The 14,693-nt window shown below is 42.9% G+C and overlaps 1 protein-coding gene across 1 annotated transcript in view; it reads right to left on the bottom strand.

Moving 5' to 3' along the window:
* LYPD6 (LY6/PLAUR domain containing 6) overlaps nucleotides 1-12,143 on the bottom strand; it is a 119,891-nt gene extending 107,748 nt beyond the window's left edge. The window contains exon 1 of the mRNA XM_045782150.2: nucleotides 12,034-12,143. The gene's annotated coding sequence lies outside the window, so the exon portion shown is untranslated. The remainder of the gene's footprint in view (nucleotides 1-12,033) is intronic.
* Nucleotides 12,144-14,693: the final 2,550 nt, after the last annotated feature.

The following is a 14,693-nucleotide window of genomic DNA, read 5'->3' as shown; positions in this document are numbered from 1 at the left end:
AGAAAACCAAACTCACAGGCCACTATAAGTCATCTCCTGTAAATTACCTGGAGGCTACCCTACAGAGATTCAGATTTGCCTAAGGTTAGAGAATTCACAAAGTGCAATGATTACAATATGAAAAACAGCCAGTGTGAATCCTTACTCTTCCTTTGAACCCAAGAGATTACAGATGGCCACCCTGTACTCCCCCACCCCCACCACCTCTGCAGATGGAGCTATTTCAGCGGGAAAAGGCGAAATCCAGACCTAGCCAAGCTGTCCCCTGGACATCTATAAGGGCCTCCAGTCCCTCCTCCAAACACAGCAGCTTCTTTACCAGGTCCTCATCAAGCAAAGGGTGAATCTGGTAGGAGCCAAATAAAAAAATCTGAGATCGGTATTGGTGGGGCAAGGTGAGAGAAACATCTTGTGTTTTCCTGAAGCTGAAGGGAAGAGCAGTGCCCATTTTGCATACATTGAGTATTTGCCTTTTCATCTTGCTGTTACAGCTCTGTGATTAATTGCACTGCTTCGCTCAGAAATGCCTCTGTCAGAATAAAATCGGGGTCTTTTGCAAGTTGTTCTTTTCTGAAATATTATCCTATTAGCATAAATGTTTCAATATTTTTGTTAAGCGTGTGTGGGTGTGGGTATGGGTGTGTTTGGGAAAGTCATTATTTGTGTTTTGACTGCCTGTGACTTTATGTAGTCTAAAATATAAAACTAAAGAGGAAAATGCATACCTCGCGGGTTTGCACTATCTCAACGTGCTCCTCTCTTAAAGTAGATGCAGGGATTTTCTAACAGAGTACATTTTTTATCAAAAGGTTTATACACAACACACAAACTCTTCTAGATAAGAGGCAAGGAGCTAGCTAGAAAAGAAACAGAAGAGAGACAAACTATCTAACTGTAGATTCACAGAATTGAAAACCCAGAAGAAACTCAGACACCAGCTAACCCAGTATTTCGTGTGGTACCAACACTGACCCTCAAGATGTGCCTTCAAAAGGGGTGCGACTGTCCAACAGGTTTCGGGTTCACCGAGTAGTACATCTCCTTTCAGACATTTAGGATGATAGTCAGTTACCAAAGGTTCTGAAGTCTTGCAACTTAAAAAAAAATACATTATTATTCAACCCATTGTTTCCCAAACATATTGGACCATCACACACTTTTTTCTGCCTTCAACATTCCACAGAACTGGTGTCTCTTCTTGCGGAACCTGTTCTAGAAGTGCTGACCTCGTACAATCATTTCACAGGTGAGGAAACTGACAGTCAAAGTTAACTTGTTCGGCCAAGATCCGGTAATTAACTAGTGGTTGATAAGTCAGAATAGCATGACTGGAGTTTAGATAAAAGTGGGAAATAAGCAGAGAGCACATCTATCTTCCCACTCATGTTACTCAAAATGGTTGCCTCTCCTGAGTCTCTGTCTCATTCCCCTCAGACTCTTACATTCCCTCAACTTCTGCTTGTCTACTTGACCAATGCATGCAGCTATTAACAGGCTCAAATTCATTCATTAGTGAGGGCGTCCTTCCCACCCCCACCCCCACCCCAAGCCTTCTAACAACGACTTACCAGGGAGTGGCTTTCATGGAGGCCGTGGCAGGGACATGGCAGGTAATTAAGGCAGATAGAGTTTTGTGTTTCTCCTCAAATTTATTGACATTTATTGTAGGGATTTCCCAGATAAGACTGGAATCAGACAGGATAGGGAATGTTTTCCCAAACGGATCATAAAGTAGGTGATCCTTTCCTTATTGTTCAGCCCTTCAGCTCCTTCTCTTCTTCACTCTTTTCCTTTCCATCTCCCATGGTCAACCTTACTCAGTACAATGCCTCTCCCAGAGAGGTCAGAAACCCTCCTGCAGTGTCAGAGCGACCCAGAAGCTACAGGAGACAAGTTTACCCTCCCGCCTGCAGTGTCCTCTAGGTGCCATGGAGCACTCTGCAGTTCCTGAATTTGCTCAGCCTAGCTGGAAATCACCCTTCTGGCAAGGATCTTTCCCAGATAGTTCCCAAGTGGAGAAGAAAGTACCAATACAAAATGTATCTTTTTTTTTAATGCTAGTCCCTTATACGCTATGTACTGTCCTTCATTTAGAAAGCTGAGCCTCTCAATAGCTTTGGTGGGAAAATGTCTTTTGCATCCTGTTGATCATCGCTTGCCTGGCTTGGCAACACCAAAAAACCACACTGGCAACAATGGAAGATGAACCCAGAGTGGTTTCTCAGAACTGGGTGGAGGAGATATTGATCCTGCCGCATATCACCTGGTGCTCCTTAAAACAACAATTTTTTTTAAAGATTTTATTTATTTATTTGACAGTGATAGACAGCCAGCGAGAGAGGGAACACAAGCAGGGGAGTGGGGGAGGAAGAAGCAGGCTCCCAGCGGAGGAGCCTGATGTGGGGCTCGATCCCAGAACGCCAGGATCACGCCCTGAGCCGAAGGCAGACGCTTAACGACTCTGCCACTCAGGTGCCCCTTGAAACAACATTTTAAATCAGATGGCTGTGATTCCGATCTAGGACAGTGGAGCCGGAAAAAGAACATTGGCTATTAGAGATGAAATCTTGCCTTGTCTAGGTCTCCGTTTTAAACGTGCCAGCCCTAACGATGCATGTGACTCTGTTCTATGAGAAGGGGGCCGTATGGGAGATGGTTCGTAGAAGAGCTTTTCAATAGCATGGAAAGATTTTGTCTATCTTTACCTACACATAGCACATTTGATATCGTTTATTCTACTAGAATAAGGAGCAAACACACTGACCATATGCAATGTACATAGCTAGGCAGCCACCATGTAACCTAGAGACAAAAAATGCTACTGACGTAGTAAGAAATTACATATGAATAATAAATCTGGGTGATAGGAAGGAAAATGATTATTTTCTTCCTTCAATATTTCTGTTGTTTTTCTTGAACTGAAATGACCTATGTACTTTAAAAAGCACATTGTAGTATGAAAGTGAGTTTATTTCCACTATGAAGATGGCATACGTATCTTTCCCAAGTCCTTGTTCACCACGATTAGCGGCTTAGAGTCTGTTCCATATAGTCCTCAATACCTAGAAGGTAATTCTAGGAAACAAAAGTGGGGAAGTGTCTCTGACGAGAACAGTCACAGCTTGTGGTATTTGCTCTTCATGGGCACCCGGAGACTAAATATTCCATTGGCAGAGAAGCGGAGCTGAGTAAAGGTTAGCAAACCAATCCATCCCTCCCATCTACACCAATTTTTTGTGATGCTCCCATCCCGATCTGTGCAGCTTTTTCTCTAGGAAAGTGCTAATTCTATTCCACATGTTTATTGAGGGATTACTCTGTGTAAGACAATATGCTTATGCTGGCATTCAAGAGAAATAAGACATTATGAAAATAATGAGCTAAATGTAAGAAACATGGTATGAAATATAAGCATAAGTGAAAGAGTAAATTTTTTTTATTCTGTTATGTTAGTCACCATACAGTACATCTTCAGTTTTTGATGTAGTGTTCCATGATGCCTTGTTTGAGAAAAGGCTTCTGTGAGAAGGATGCACTTGAATGAGGTCTTGAAGGATGAAAAGGACTGTCAATTGGGAAATAATGAATGTAAGGACATTCCTGACCCAGGATATGTCTGACCAGGAGTCAGAACTGCTGCAAAAGTTTCTGGGAATTCACTCGGTTGGGTGATTGGGAATATGAATTAAATGAATTTCATAAAAGAAAATTCTTCTATAAAGTTATACATAAAAGAAAAACCATGTACTTCTAACACCAGTCCTTTGATCGTATATGGAAAGATACTATGTAAGTGCAGAATATTACTTCTATCAAAGTCAGTATTTTTAAGTGGTAATATTTTTAGAACACTTGAAAGTGGGCTTTTTTCCTCTTCCAGATAGAAAAATTCTAAGAAATTAAATGTATTCCGCATGAAGAATCAAGTCAAAGAATAGTGGAGATCTACAGAGCCACAAAAGAACAAATTTCAGGGAGTTGTGCTAGATCTTTTAAATTATTTATTATAGAGCTCATGCTCTTTAGAAGCCAAGAACTCTGTTTAACTTAGTTTGGTCTAAATACCAACATTATGCCACACTTTCAGTTGCTCAAAACTATTTTATTAGATCACCATTAATGGTTAGTTTTAAATGGCAAAAAAAATGTACATTGGTTCCTACACACCTGGGAATCTAACTGGTGCAGCCCCTTGATTTTATAGCTGAAGCAAATGAAGTCCAGACAGTGGGTGACTAACGTGCTAAAGGTCACCCAGCTAGTTAATGGCAACCAGTTAAACTGAAGGAAACTAAATAACTTGCTCAAGGTCACATTGGCAACCAGTGGGGCAGGATGACAACCCAGGAGAGCCTGGGCCTCTAACCTCTACTGGGCTCTGCTTCTCTGCCAATGGAAAATTAATATAATCCCGCACGAGTATGCAGAATGCTGTATATGAAAAGCCATACAAACAAAAAGTAGAGGGTAATAAATGCTATTATTATAAGTGCAAGTAAGTGTATACATTATCTAAGTTGCTTTAATGGCATAAAGGAACTAGTATTTATAGATGTCTTGATGGAGACTTAAATAATGTGTACATTTGCTAACTTATTATACAATTCAGTGCTGAAAAGGAAAAAGTGAGATGAGAATAATGAAATCTTTAGTTCTCCTGCTTTTTGTGCATAAAAACATTGAGAAATCTATTTTTGAAAATGGTCACTCAAAATCCTGCCACTCAAACACAATAACTATATTGTTAATTATTTAGACTGCTTAAACATACTTGTTTTGATAATTCAGGTAACAATCTTGATTTTCTTTTTCATGGCAGAGACTGTAGGACAATCCTGGGTTTAAGAACTCTTACATCTATGGCTTCTGAAAGGTCAATCAAAAGATGATTCTGTGCCCAGTACTTCTGTCTCCCCTAACAACCTATTATGTGGTAATCGCTCACCCATATACCTACAGTTTCTTGAACCTATATTTAATTTTAGTCTGCATGGTAAGAGAGAAAGTGGGGCTGAGCAGGTGGGAGGGCAGGGTGGCGATGGGGATATTACACAGTCTGTAGGCTTACTACTTTCTGTCCAAAGTCCCTTGCTTTCAAATGTCAATGGCTGTTTTCTGGTTCTAGTTTTCCACTTTCATGAAAAATAATCCAAGCTCACTCTATGTGCAAATTTATGCAGGAGAATTTGACTTCCAGTATCTGTCTAGCTCTTCTTTTTTAGCAACCTGATAAGGGTAAAACGTTCAACGAAGTTACTAGTTACAGTAACTCTGACCCCTAATTGGTAGACTGAGCAAAATCACCTGATGGGGATATCAAACTTGGGGTATCTCTGGCTGCCATGATTCTGGAAACTGGGCACATCCCTTATGGAATCCTGGAAGCTTTGTCTAGGCAGTTGTTATAAGAAGATACCAGCTCCCGGGAGCATGAGGCCTCTAGGCCAAGATGGCTCCCACACCTGTCCAATGTGAGTCTCATCTCCTCACGCCTGAGCTGTGCTCCATGAACTGCTACAGGGACTCCCACAAAGGAATGCCTGATGGCAAGCTGTGGTTCCCATCCTTTGGTCTTCTGTTTACACTGGTGCCATGGGTGACCAGCAGTAATTCTACAGTCAGATTAGTTGAATCTAAGGAGAGCTTCTAGTAGGCATCACAGGAACCTTCATTATATATAGACAAGGGTCCTATCTCTTCCTTGAGCCTTTATCTTTCCTGGCAGTGTTCTTTGCTTTATATTCTGTCATCAGATACCAGCCGCACTTCCCCAAGGGCCCATTCACAATTCTGGCCACTAACTTGATCATTTGAGTGCTCTTATCTGATTCCTTCATGTGTCTCTTTCTTGAAGAATGACAGTAAGAGTTGCATGCAGTGGGGCGCCTGGGTGGTTCAGTCGGTTGAGTGTCCAACTCTTGGTTTCAGCTCAGATTATGATCTCATGTCCATGAGATGGAGACCGTGTTGGGCTCTGTGCTCAGCATGGATTCTGCTTGAGTTTCTCTCTCCCTCTCCCTCTGCTCCTCCCCCCACACACTTTCTTTCTCTAAATAAATAAATATTTCAAAATCTTAAAAACAGAAAAGAGTTGCATGGAGTAACATATATATCAGATTTTATATGATAACAAGATAAACTCATCCATTCTTCCACTAAGAGTCTGACAAACCAGGTATATTATTATTTTGACCATAGCAACTTTCTGCTCTGAAGGATGGTGGTGAAGAATATACATGGACTCCCAGGTTTCTTCCAGGAATCTGGTGCTGTATCCAATTATGAATACTTAATAGTTCATGGCGTTTCTCTCTTGCAAAGATTCTAGCTTACCAGGAAGGGGAAGAGCTCACAGGGATCATACACATAGGGGGTCCAAATCAAGGAAGGAAGGTGGTGATCCCAAGGCCAGGCGGGAGAGAATGGTACATCTAGATCCAGTAAAAGAAATAAAACCCCAAAAACACAGGGAACTAAATGAAATAAGAGATGGAATCCAGTGATAGGATCTGGATCAAGAGTCAAGAATAAGCCAGAGGATCCGATAACCAACTCAGACCATTTTTGTGGCCCAGTGGTTGTATAGTACAAGGAATGTCAGGATAACTTACAGATCACGATTAAATTAAGTTTTGAATGAGTCATATGGCCTCAAAGGATAAAATGGGGCTTAGTATCTCCTTTTATTTAAAATTTCTGGGAGTCTATTGGAGCTTTCATCCATTTCATTCAATTCGAGACATTTGTCAGTATTTACTGGGAGACTGCCATGTACCAGGCATCAAGGCAAGTGTTGTGAAGTCCAAAGGGAAAGAAACAGACTTGGTCCCTGCCCTCATGAGGCTTATAGTCCACAAAAGGAGTCAGCAATGCTTCCAATCACTTGGTTCTGCATATCCTGATAATTATGGTAAAAATGGAATGAATCTCCTTCAAGTTCCCAGTTTTCACTAACTGGAGCAGACCACAGGTGTTCATCTTCAGCTACACTTTTTCCTATAGCAAATACAAGGGAAGTATTTACACAAGCGGCCTTTTCTATACAGGGAGTTCAGGGCAAAATTTGCAACTACAGATTTCCAGAAGACCTAGATAGGATAACCAAAGAAGCCTTTCTTATAGTAAAACAGTGTGAAATCTGAGGTTATAACACTACATCCTATTCTCATAACACTCTTTTTTATCAGAGCAATACATGTTCATTGTAGAAAATTTAGAAAACACTGAAATAAAAAAAGACAATAAGAACATTTGCAGTCTCATACTACCTAGAGATAGTCACTGTTAATATGGTGATGCACTGCTTTCTATCTAGAGCGATGAACAGATAAGTAGGGAGGATTTACATAAACTTAACACACATTTTCAAAAAATGGTATCACAGTAACACAGTTTTATATCCTACGCTTCTCTTAATATTGACTTTAACTTGGTGGACGCACTTTTTTTTAGAGGGCTAAGAGAATATTATCCAGCTCTGTTGACTGTTGATGGGAATAGAATTTAAAACCATCTCCTCTAAATGTGCTTGGGATTGCTTTTCCTGAGTACAGTTATCTTCAATCTTCCATTTTTCCTTTAATCTTCTATTATTTTTCTTCCAATTTAGGTTGTCTTTTAAGTTATTCCTATGGTTCAACTTTATCAGCTTGATTTTTACTTACTCATAAGAACTGCATGCCATCTGTGAACATTTATAAAAGTTTAAATAAAATCATCCCCAAACTACTTACTGGAAGAGCCTATTTGTCCACTCAGAAGAGTGTCTATTTATCTTCACTCCTTGTTTCTTGATTCTTGGCCAAACAAAAAGGTCATGAATAGGGAGAAATCTGGCTAGGCTTTTTGAAAGTTTAAAAATATCACATTTTCTGCAACACTGTAGCCACAAAGGTATTTCCTCCTTTAACTTGCATCATTCTTCCCACTTTCTACAAACTATGTTGCATTTGCAGTCATCCTGTTGGCTTTGAATACCCACTCTCAGTTGTCCATGGAGGCACGGATCTGGTTTGATGGCTCCAGGGTCTCCCTGAAACCCTTCTGCTGACAGGAACCCTAAGGATACCAGCCAATGCCCCAGAGAGCTGTCACTTACACACTAAATTTCATCAACACACTAAGGTAATGGCCCCCTGGTCTTAGTGATTTCTCTGTATCTAGTCTGTGGATTAGGTCTGCAATATCCTGAGCACTTATCATTTGCTCTATTTCCTCTAAGGTGATTATTGCTTGAGAAAGCCTGGGTGTAAGAATATTACTCAGCAAAAGGTGAAGCAAAGAATTCACTTACAGTGTATTCTTTTTTTATATCTGAGTATATGGTTGGTACAATGTAAGCCAAGTGCTTCTACAAGTCTCATCTCACAGTATTAAGAGTCTTTTGCTATTGTTTTAGGAATCCACTGCAAGGATTTTTTTCAAATTCATTTTTGGCTATCTCATTTTTGTGTTCCTGGAATCTGTCACCCTTTCCAAGCTTGATTCAGTAACCTGACCCTTCAAAAATTTATTTTTCATTACATGTATCTAAGTAAGAATTCTTTTTATTTTTTCCTATGTAATCAGTGTTTCAAGTAGCTTGAATACTAGACGTTTATTATTTTTTTTATCATAAGTTCCCATAAGGAAATTCACATACTCCCCACTTTCCTATGGGTAATTAAATTTTTTAAGTATTTATTTCCATTTTTTCCTCTTACATGACTGCATTGAATTATCTTTCAGAGAACTGATTATGTACTTGATGTCTTTCTTTAGAGTCCTCTCTCTCATTATAATATCAAATTGAATTGAATCTAATTTAAATACATATATTCCTTATTATGTGCTCCCGTCCACACTGCATCTGCAAGGCACTCAGTGAACATCTCCAGAATGAAGATATGATACCAACAGCTAACAATCATGGGACATTTACTGGGTGTCATGTTCCCCGCTAAGCATTTGACACACATCATGTCATTAATTCTCAGGCACTACTAGACTGTAAACATCATTGGCGAGGAGTTTGTCCATGTGTCCCTAGTACCTACAGCAGTGCTGGCACTTAGTAGATGCTCCCTGAGTATTCCCATGTGGATAAACTGAGAAACTGCATGGGGTAGGTGTCATTACTATTCATGCTTTACATATAAGAAAACTTACATATTTTCTTATGTGCCTCTCTGAAGCACAGAGAGGTTCAATCACTTTCTGAGGTCCCACAGTTAGTATGTGAAGCCAAGACTTGCTTCCAAAGCCCGCATACTTAACTAGGACATATTACTAGTAAACTCAATACCTGCCTACATTAAGGCAAACAAAATTAATTATATTTATCTTAATAAGTACTATGCAATGTCACATAAATATTGTGAGCAATAATTTCCCAAGAAAAGATTTGCAAATGATGGGTTTTTAATAAATAATCAGATAAGCAGATAGATATCTGTATGCCCTTTATTGCTAACTATGCAAGTAAAAACAGGATTTCTCTCTAATCAATATCTTCTGTTGCATTTGTTCACTAGTTAATGAGGATTTGGGGACTTTTTGATAAATGGGTGTTTGGTTTTTTTCCTGAGTGGTCATGGGTTTATGTAAGTAATCTGTTTTGTCAATTCTTTTTAACATAAGAATGGCACTAATGGAAATAATCATTTATTAGGGCTTCCTTGTAATTGTCTATAGAGTTTATGAGGAGCTTCTGCTTATAAAGTGGGAGACTTACATATTTCTGTCACTGTTTCATACATCTCTGTCACTATCGGTCCCTTGATTTTCTGGAAACACTACCATTAGGACATCATTCCTTAGGGTTTTGTTTACTTGTATATTTAACAATTCATTAACAAAAATAATACACCACTTTGAAAAGGATAATTCCTTAAAAACATTATAAGCTTTTTCCTTAAATCCTTATCAGCCTACATCTTAGTGGGAGTTATATGATATTTAGCAGAGGGCAAAGCTTTTTGGGAATGGTACATAGTGGTCTTGAAGCCACGGATTGAATAGTAAAAAGGGGTGCAGAAATTAGAAGTAGGAAAACGCTGAAGAGGTGGCCTACATGAAGGAAGGGAGAGAGGGAAGAAGGGAGGGAGGGAGGGAGCAATGGAAGTAAGAAAATAGAAAAAAAAACTTGAACCCCACTATTCACCTTGGAAAAATCATAATCTCCAAAAGCCTCAGCTACCCTACCTGTAAAATGGGGGTGACAAAAATATGACTTCCTCACAGACACTTTATAAGCAGATTTCAATGTGCCATGTAAACTGTAGAGCATGATACAACATATGGTATGGTTTTTTACTTGACATTATTTGCCTGTAATCAGGCCCATTTATGCATTCTGTAATATAAACATTCATCTTAAAAAGACTGTCAACAGCTTCAAAGATATAGACCCATGAATCCTATCTACCATTTTTTGGTCTGGAAGCATTTCTGATATTTTTAAACCAAAGAACCAATTCACAATTTTTAACAGCCTTTGTGTACCTACAAGCTCAGAAAGCTTACTGTCTGCTCTGAGGACTAGAGTTCTGCAAAACCTCTGCTTAGACAAGGAAGCCTCTTTTAAGTCCTGTTTCAGTCTGGTGCCTTTGGTCAAGGTGGAAACTAATATTGAAAACAGATAGATGTTTTACATTTAAATGGGTTTAACATAAATGTGCATTAAGCCATTTCATGGACGATTGCACAAATACCTTTTGCAAACTTGGTACACGTGAGCACATATACAGTAACCATTAATGTCTTCCAGAGAAATAAGGTGCAGATCCAAAATTTTAAGCAGCTATCCTGAGTCCTCTCACTCGAAAGAAAATGTAATGGCTTTAAGGGAATTGCTCTAATAATATCATGGCATCTGCAATGGCTGGCCAGAGCAGAGCAGAACAGAGTGTATGTCACCATAGTTCAATTTAACAAGAAATAAGCTTCTCCCTGGAGAATCTAAACTCCCTAGTCTCCCACAAAGAAAATTGAATTTTGGAGGTCACACTGTGGGTAGGTTACCAGAGGGAGAAGCTTAACATTCTTTTTGTCATATGTTCTGGGAGGTCAATGCTATTCTACCAACAAATCGCTACCAAAGATCTGCTGCCCCCTCAACCCCCCCTCCCAAAATTATAGGAGCCCTCGTAGTCCCCTAGGAAATGGCAAATGATTGTGACACTTAAGACACCTGAGACCACGCCAGATGCCATCATGTAGAAACACCAAGTTTTGTACCGAAGTGACGAGAGGGGTAGATGCCGGGGGCGGGGAGTGGGGAGGGGAGGAGAGCTAATGAGACTGTGCTGGGGGTCAGAACAAGTCAGACCCACAGGTAGAGAGAGCTTTAGGCCAAAATTGACTGTTTAGCCAAATGTAAATCAAATGAACTGCTGTTACCAGAGAGAAAAACACATCGCCAAGTCAAGCCCAGGCGAAGCCCTGGCTCGGTGGGTGGACAGCTCTTCTCCGAGTCCGTCTGGGTGGGTGGTCGGAGGGCCTGGAGAATTCCCGCAACGGCTGGAGGCGCCCCAGCTTACCGCATCTTGGGCAGTGGCCCCCGGCGGGCGGGCGCAGCCAGGCCATCGACACCCCCCACCCCCCTGCAGCAACATGTGGGGCGCTGCCACTCAGCCACCTAGGAACTCCCGCCGGCTGGAGTTCCTAGTGGACGTACACTTGGCCCTGAGAAGGTGCTGAATTACTCTTGGGAAAGATTCCTCCAGCGTTGAACTTGGCAGCTCCTGACATTTCCATCCCACCCGCTGTGCTCCAGCACTACACACATGCACGCACACCCACACCCCTCTAGACCTGCCCAGGTTGCGCTCAGTGCTGGCTGCCCACTCGGGGGCAGAACACCGAAGCAGGGTGCAGAAGCGAGGATCCCAGCTCTGCTGGCCCCGAGAATAGGTGGGGGGTGGGTGTCTTAGCACTGGGTAGTTCCGAGGACTAAGCCCACTGCCTGGATGGCCCAGAAACCGCATTAGTTAGGGCCGCTGGCACCAACCCAGTCTCCTTTTGTGCTCTCCCGGGAAGCCCGCCTCTACTCACCCGGGCTGCTCGCGGATTCCGGCAGCCAGCGGCAGCCCGCTGCCCCATCCCACGAACACTGCGGCGCCCCCAGAGTGTGCAATGCGGAGCCCAGCCAGCGCGCGGCCGGAGCCAGGGAGTGCGGGGAGGGAGCGGGGGAGGGAGGGAGGAGGAAGGAGAGAGAGAACGCGGCGGGGAGGGGCGGGGGTCGGCGGGGGGGCGCGCGCCACTCCCACTGGCGCCGGGCACTCGCCTTAGCCTGCAGCCCCGGCCGGCCAGCCCTGCCTCGCGGGCCGCGGGACCAATCAGCGCGCGCGGGGGGAGCCGAGCCCTCCGCGGGGCGCGCTCATTGGCCGGGCGCGCTCGACCCAACTCCGGGAGAGTCGGCCTGAGCTCCAAGTCTGCAAACTCCGGCCGGCAGGAGCTGACTGCCCCGCGCAGGTGGGGCGCCCCGCTCCGCGCTCTGGCGGGCAGAACAGGGAGGATTTGAGACCTGCCTTTGAAGCCCGTTCCCAGTGAGCGTTCCAAACCAGCAGTGTTTGCTCAGGTTGCACCGATTCCTTCCTGTGAGCAACCCCCCTACACGGCTCGCCTCACCCTGGCTAGCAGCTGAGTGATGGAAAGCCTGGCGATGTGAAATGGCCCTCGCCAAATCTTACTCCTGGCCACCCGTAAGGCCGCGCGAAAGCCACAGCACCTAAGAGCTGAAAATCAACTCGCGCTCTGACCTAGACCTAGACCGCTTGACGTTTGCAATAGAAGACAAGACTGTGGGGTGGACGATGGAGTGGTGGGAGAAAGCCTGGGAGGCAGGTCTTCCTGAGAAAGTGGGAATCTAATTGTGGTTTTGGTAGGCATAATTCTCCCACCCTCTGCCAAACCCTTCTCCCAGGTAAAGCCGCCCCCACCCCCACCCCCGCCCCTGCCAGTCTCTCAGGAGGTATTGATTTCCTTTCCTTGTTGTAAATCAGGTTTCCCTCTCCTGGACTTTTCAATCTAAAGCCTCAAAATGGAAAGGGAGCACGGCTTTACCCTCCTCCCCTCAGCACTACTGGAGCTGGCGGGGCGGGGGGGGGGGCAGGGGGTTGACCGGGCGGGGGGTGGGGGCAGGGGGTTGACCAGAGACGATCCCCCCCACCCGACGGTCCCCCACCAGCCGCCCCACCTCTGCCTGCAGGACTACCTTCGCACTACCTGGCGTGCAGGACTACCTTGCCCATCTATGAGGCTTCTCTCTCTCCTTGGACTTTCTGTTTTTCAAGCTTCTTTTCAGGTAGGCCTGCTCTGAATCCTCCTGCTTCTGCTCTTCCCCTTAATCTACTCCCTCTCAGCATAAAAATGTCTTTTTAAAAATTTTTATTTAAATTCAATTTAATTAACATATAGTGTATTATTAGTTTCAGAGGTAGAATTTAGTGATTCATCAGTTTCATATAACACCCAGTACTCCTTCCATCAAGTGTCCTCCTTAATGCCCATCACCCAGTTACCCCATACCCCCAACTCCCCCCTTCAGCAACCCTCAGTTTGTTCCCTATAGTTCAGAGTCTCTTATGGTTTGTCTCCCTCTCTGTTTTCGTCTTATTTGATTTTTCCTTCCCTTCCCCTATGTTCATCTGTTTTGTTTCTAAAATATATTTTTTTCTTTTTAACTTCCCTCCCACTCCCTCTGTTTGGAAGAGACTTGAATAAGACATTTTTGATGAACAGCTCCTGGCCTCAGAAAATTTTTCTCTTACTTAGTTTATGCACCCAGGGTTACACTAAGCTCAGGGTTCAGATGGGCAAAAATAATTAGCACTCCTTTAGAAGCTTTGCACATAGGAGGTGATCACTGCTGTGCTGTCTTCCTGCAGGGCTGAGCACGTTGAATGAGCTGAACATGAATTAATCAAACTGAAACTGGTAATGTCCCTCAGCAACTAGGCAGATTACCTCCACAAGTTAGAATCTGATACTTATAAGGGCATGTCCTGGGTGTCATTGCTGTCACTTAGTTTCCAGGAAAGAAATTCCTTCTTGTAGAGTTCCTGTCCATGTACCCAGTTCACTTGATTTTTTACAAAACTGGCTCAGCTCATAGTTCAGTCAAAACTTAATACTTGCATTCAAAATGAAGTTCAGTATATTCACACAGTTCATGAGACTCTGGGTTCCTGATGGAGATAGAATCCTTAGGATCTCTTTTTAAAAGTGTGTTTTAAAAGACTGAGAGATATAACCTGGAAATATCAGCAGTGGTTATCTCTGTGCGCTAGGATAATAGATTCTTCTTCCTCATACTTTACTATATTTTCTAAAAACAGGTAATACTTACTAATCAGAGAAAATTTAAATATGTTAACTTCAAACACACAAAACTCTTCAGGCATTGTAAGACCTAAAATATGAAATCCTCCTTCTACTTTACCATTCACATCTTATCAATCCTAAGTCCCGTAAATTCTGCCTCCTACAATAGTTTTCAGAACTGTCCTCCTCCACCTCTCGACTGCCACCACAGCACCCCTGTCATCTCTTACCAGGTTCAGCAACAGCCTTAACTCCTCTACTACCCAGTCAGCCCCCACACTGCCTTCTCTCCTTAAGGTGATCTTGCCACTGAAAAGTTTTAAATCTGGGGCACCTGGGTGGCTCGGTTCGTTGAGCATTGGACTCTTGGTTTCAGCTCAGGTCATGAT

Source organism: Ursus americanus, chromosome 1 (assembly GCF_024610735.1).
Source record: "Ursus americanus isolate L20-20 chromosome 1, mUrsAme1.1.p, whole genome shotgun sequence".
Taxonomy (NCBI): domain Eukaryota; kingdom Metazoa; phylum Chordata; class Mammalia; order Carnivora; family Ursidae; genus Ursus; species Ursus americanus.
This window is presented reverse-complemented; position numbering and strand designations above follow the sequence as displayed.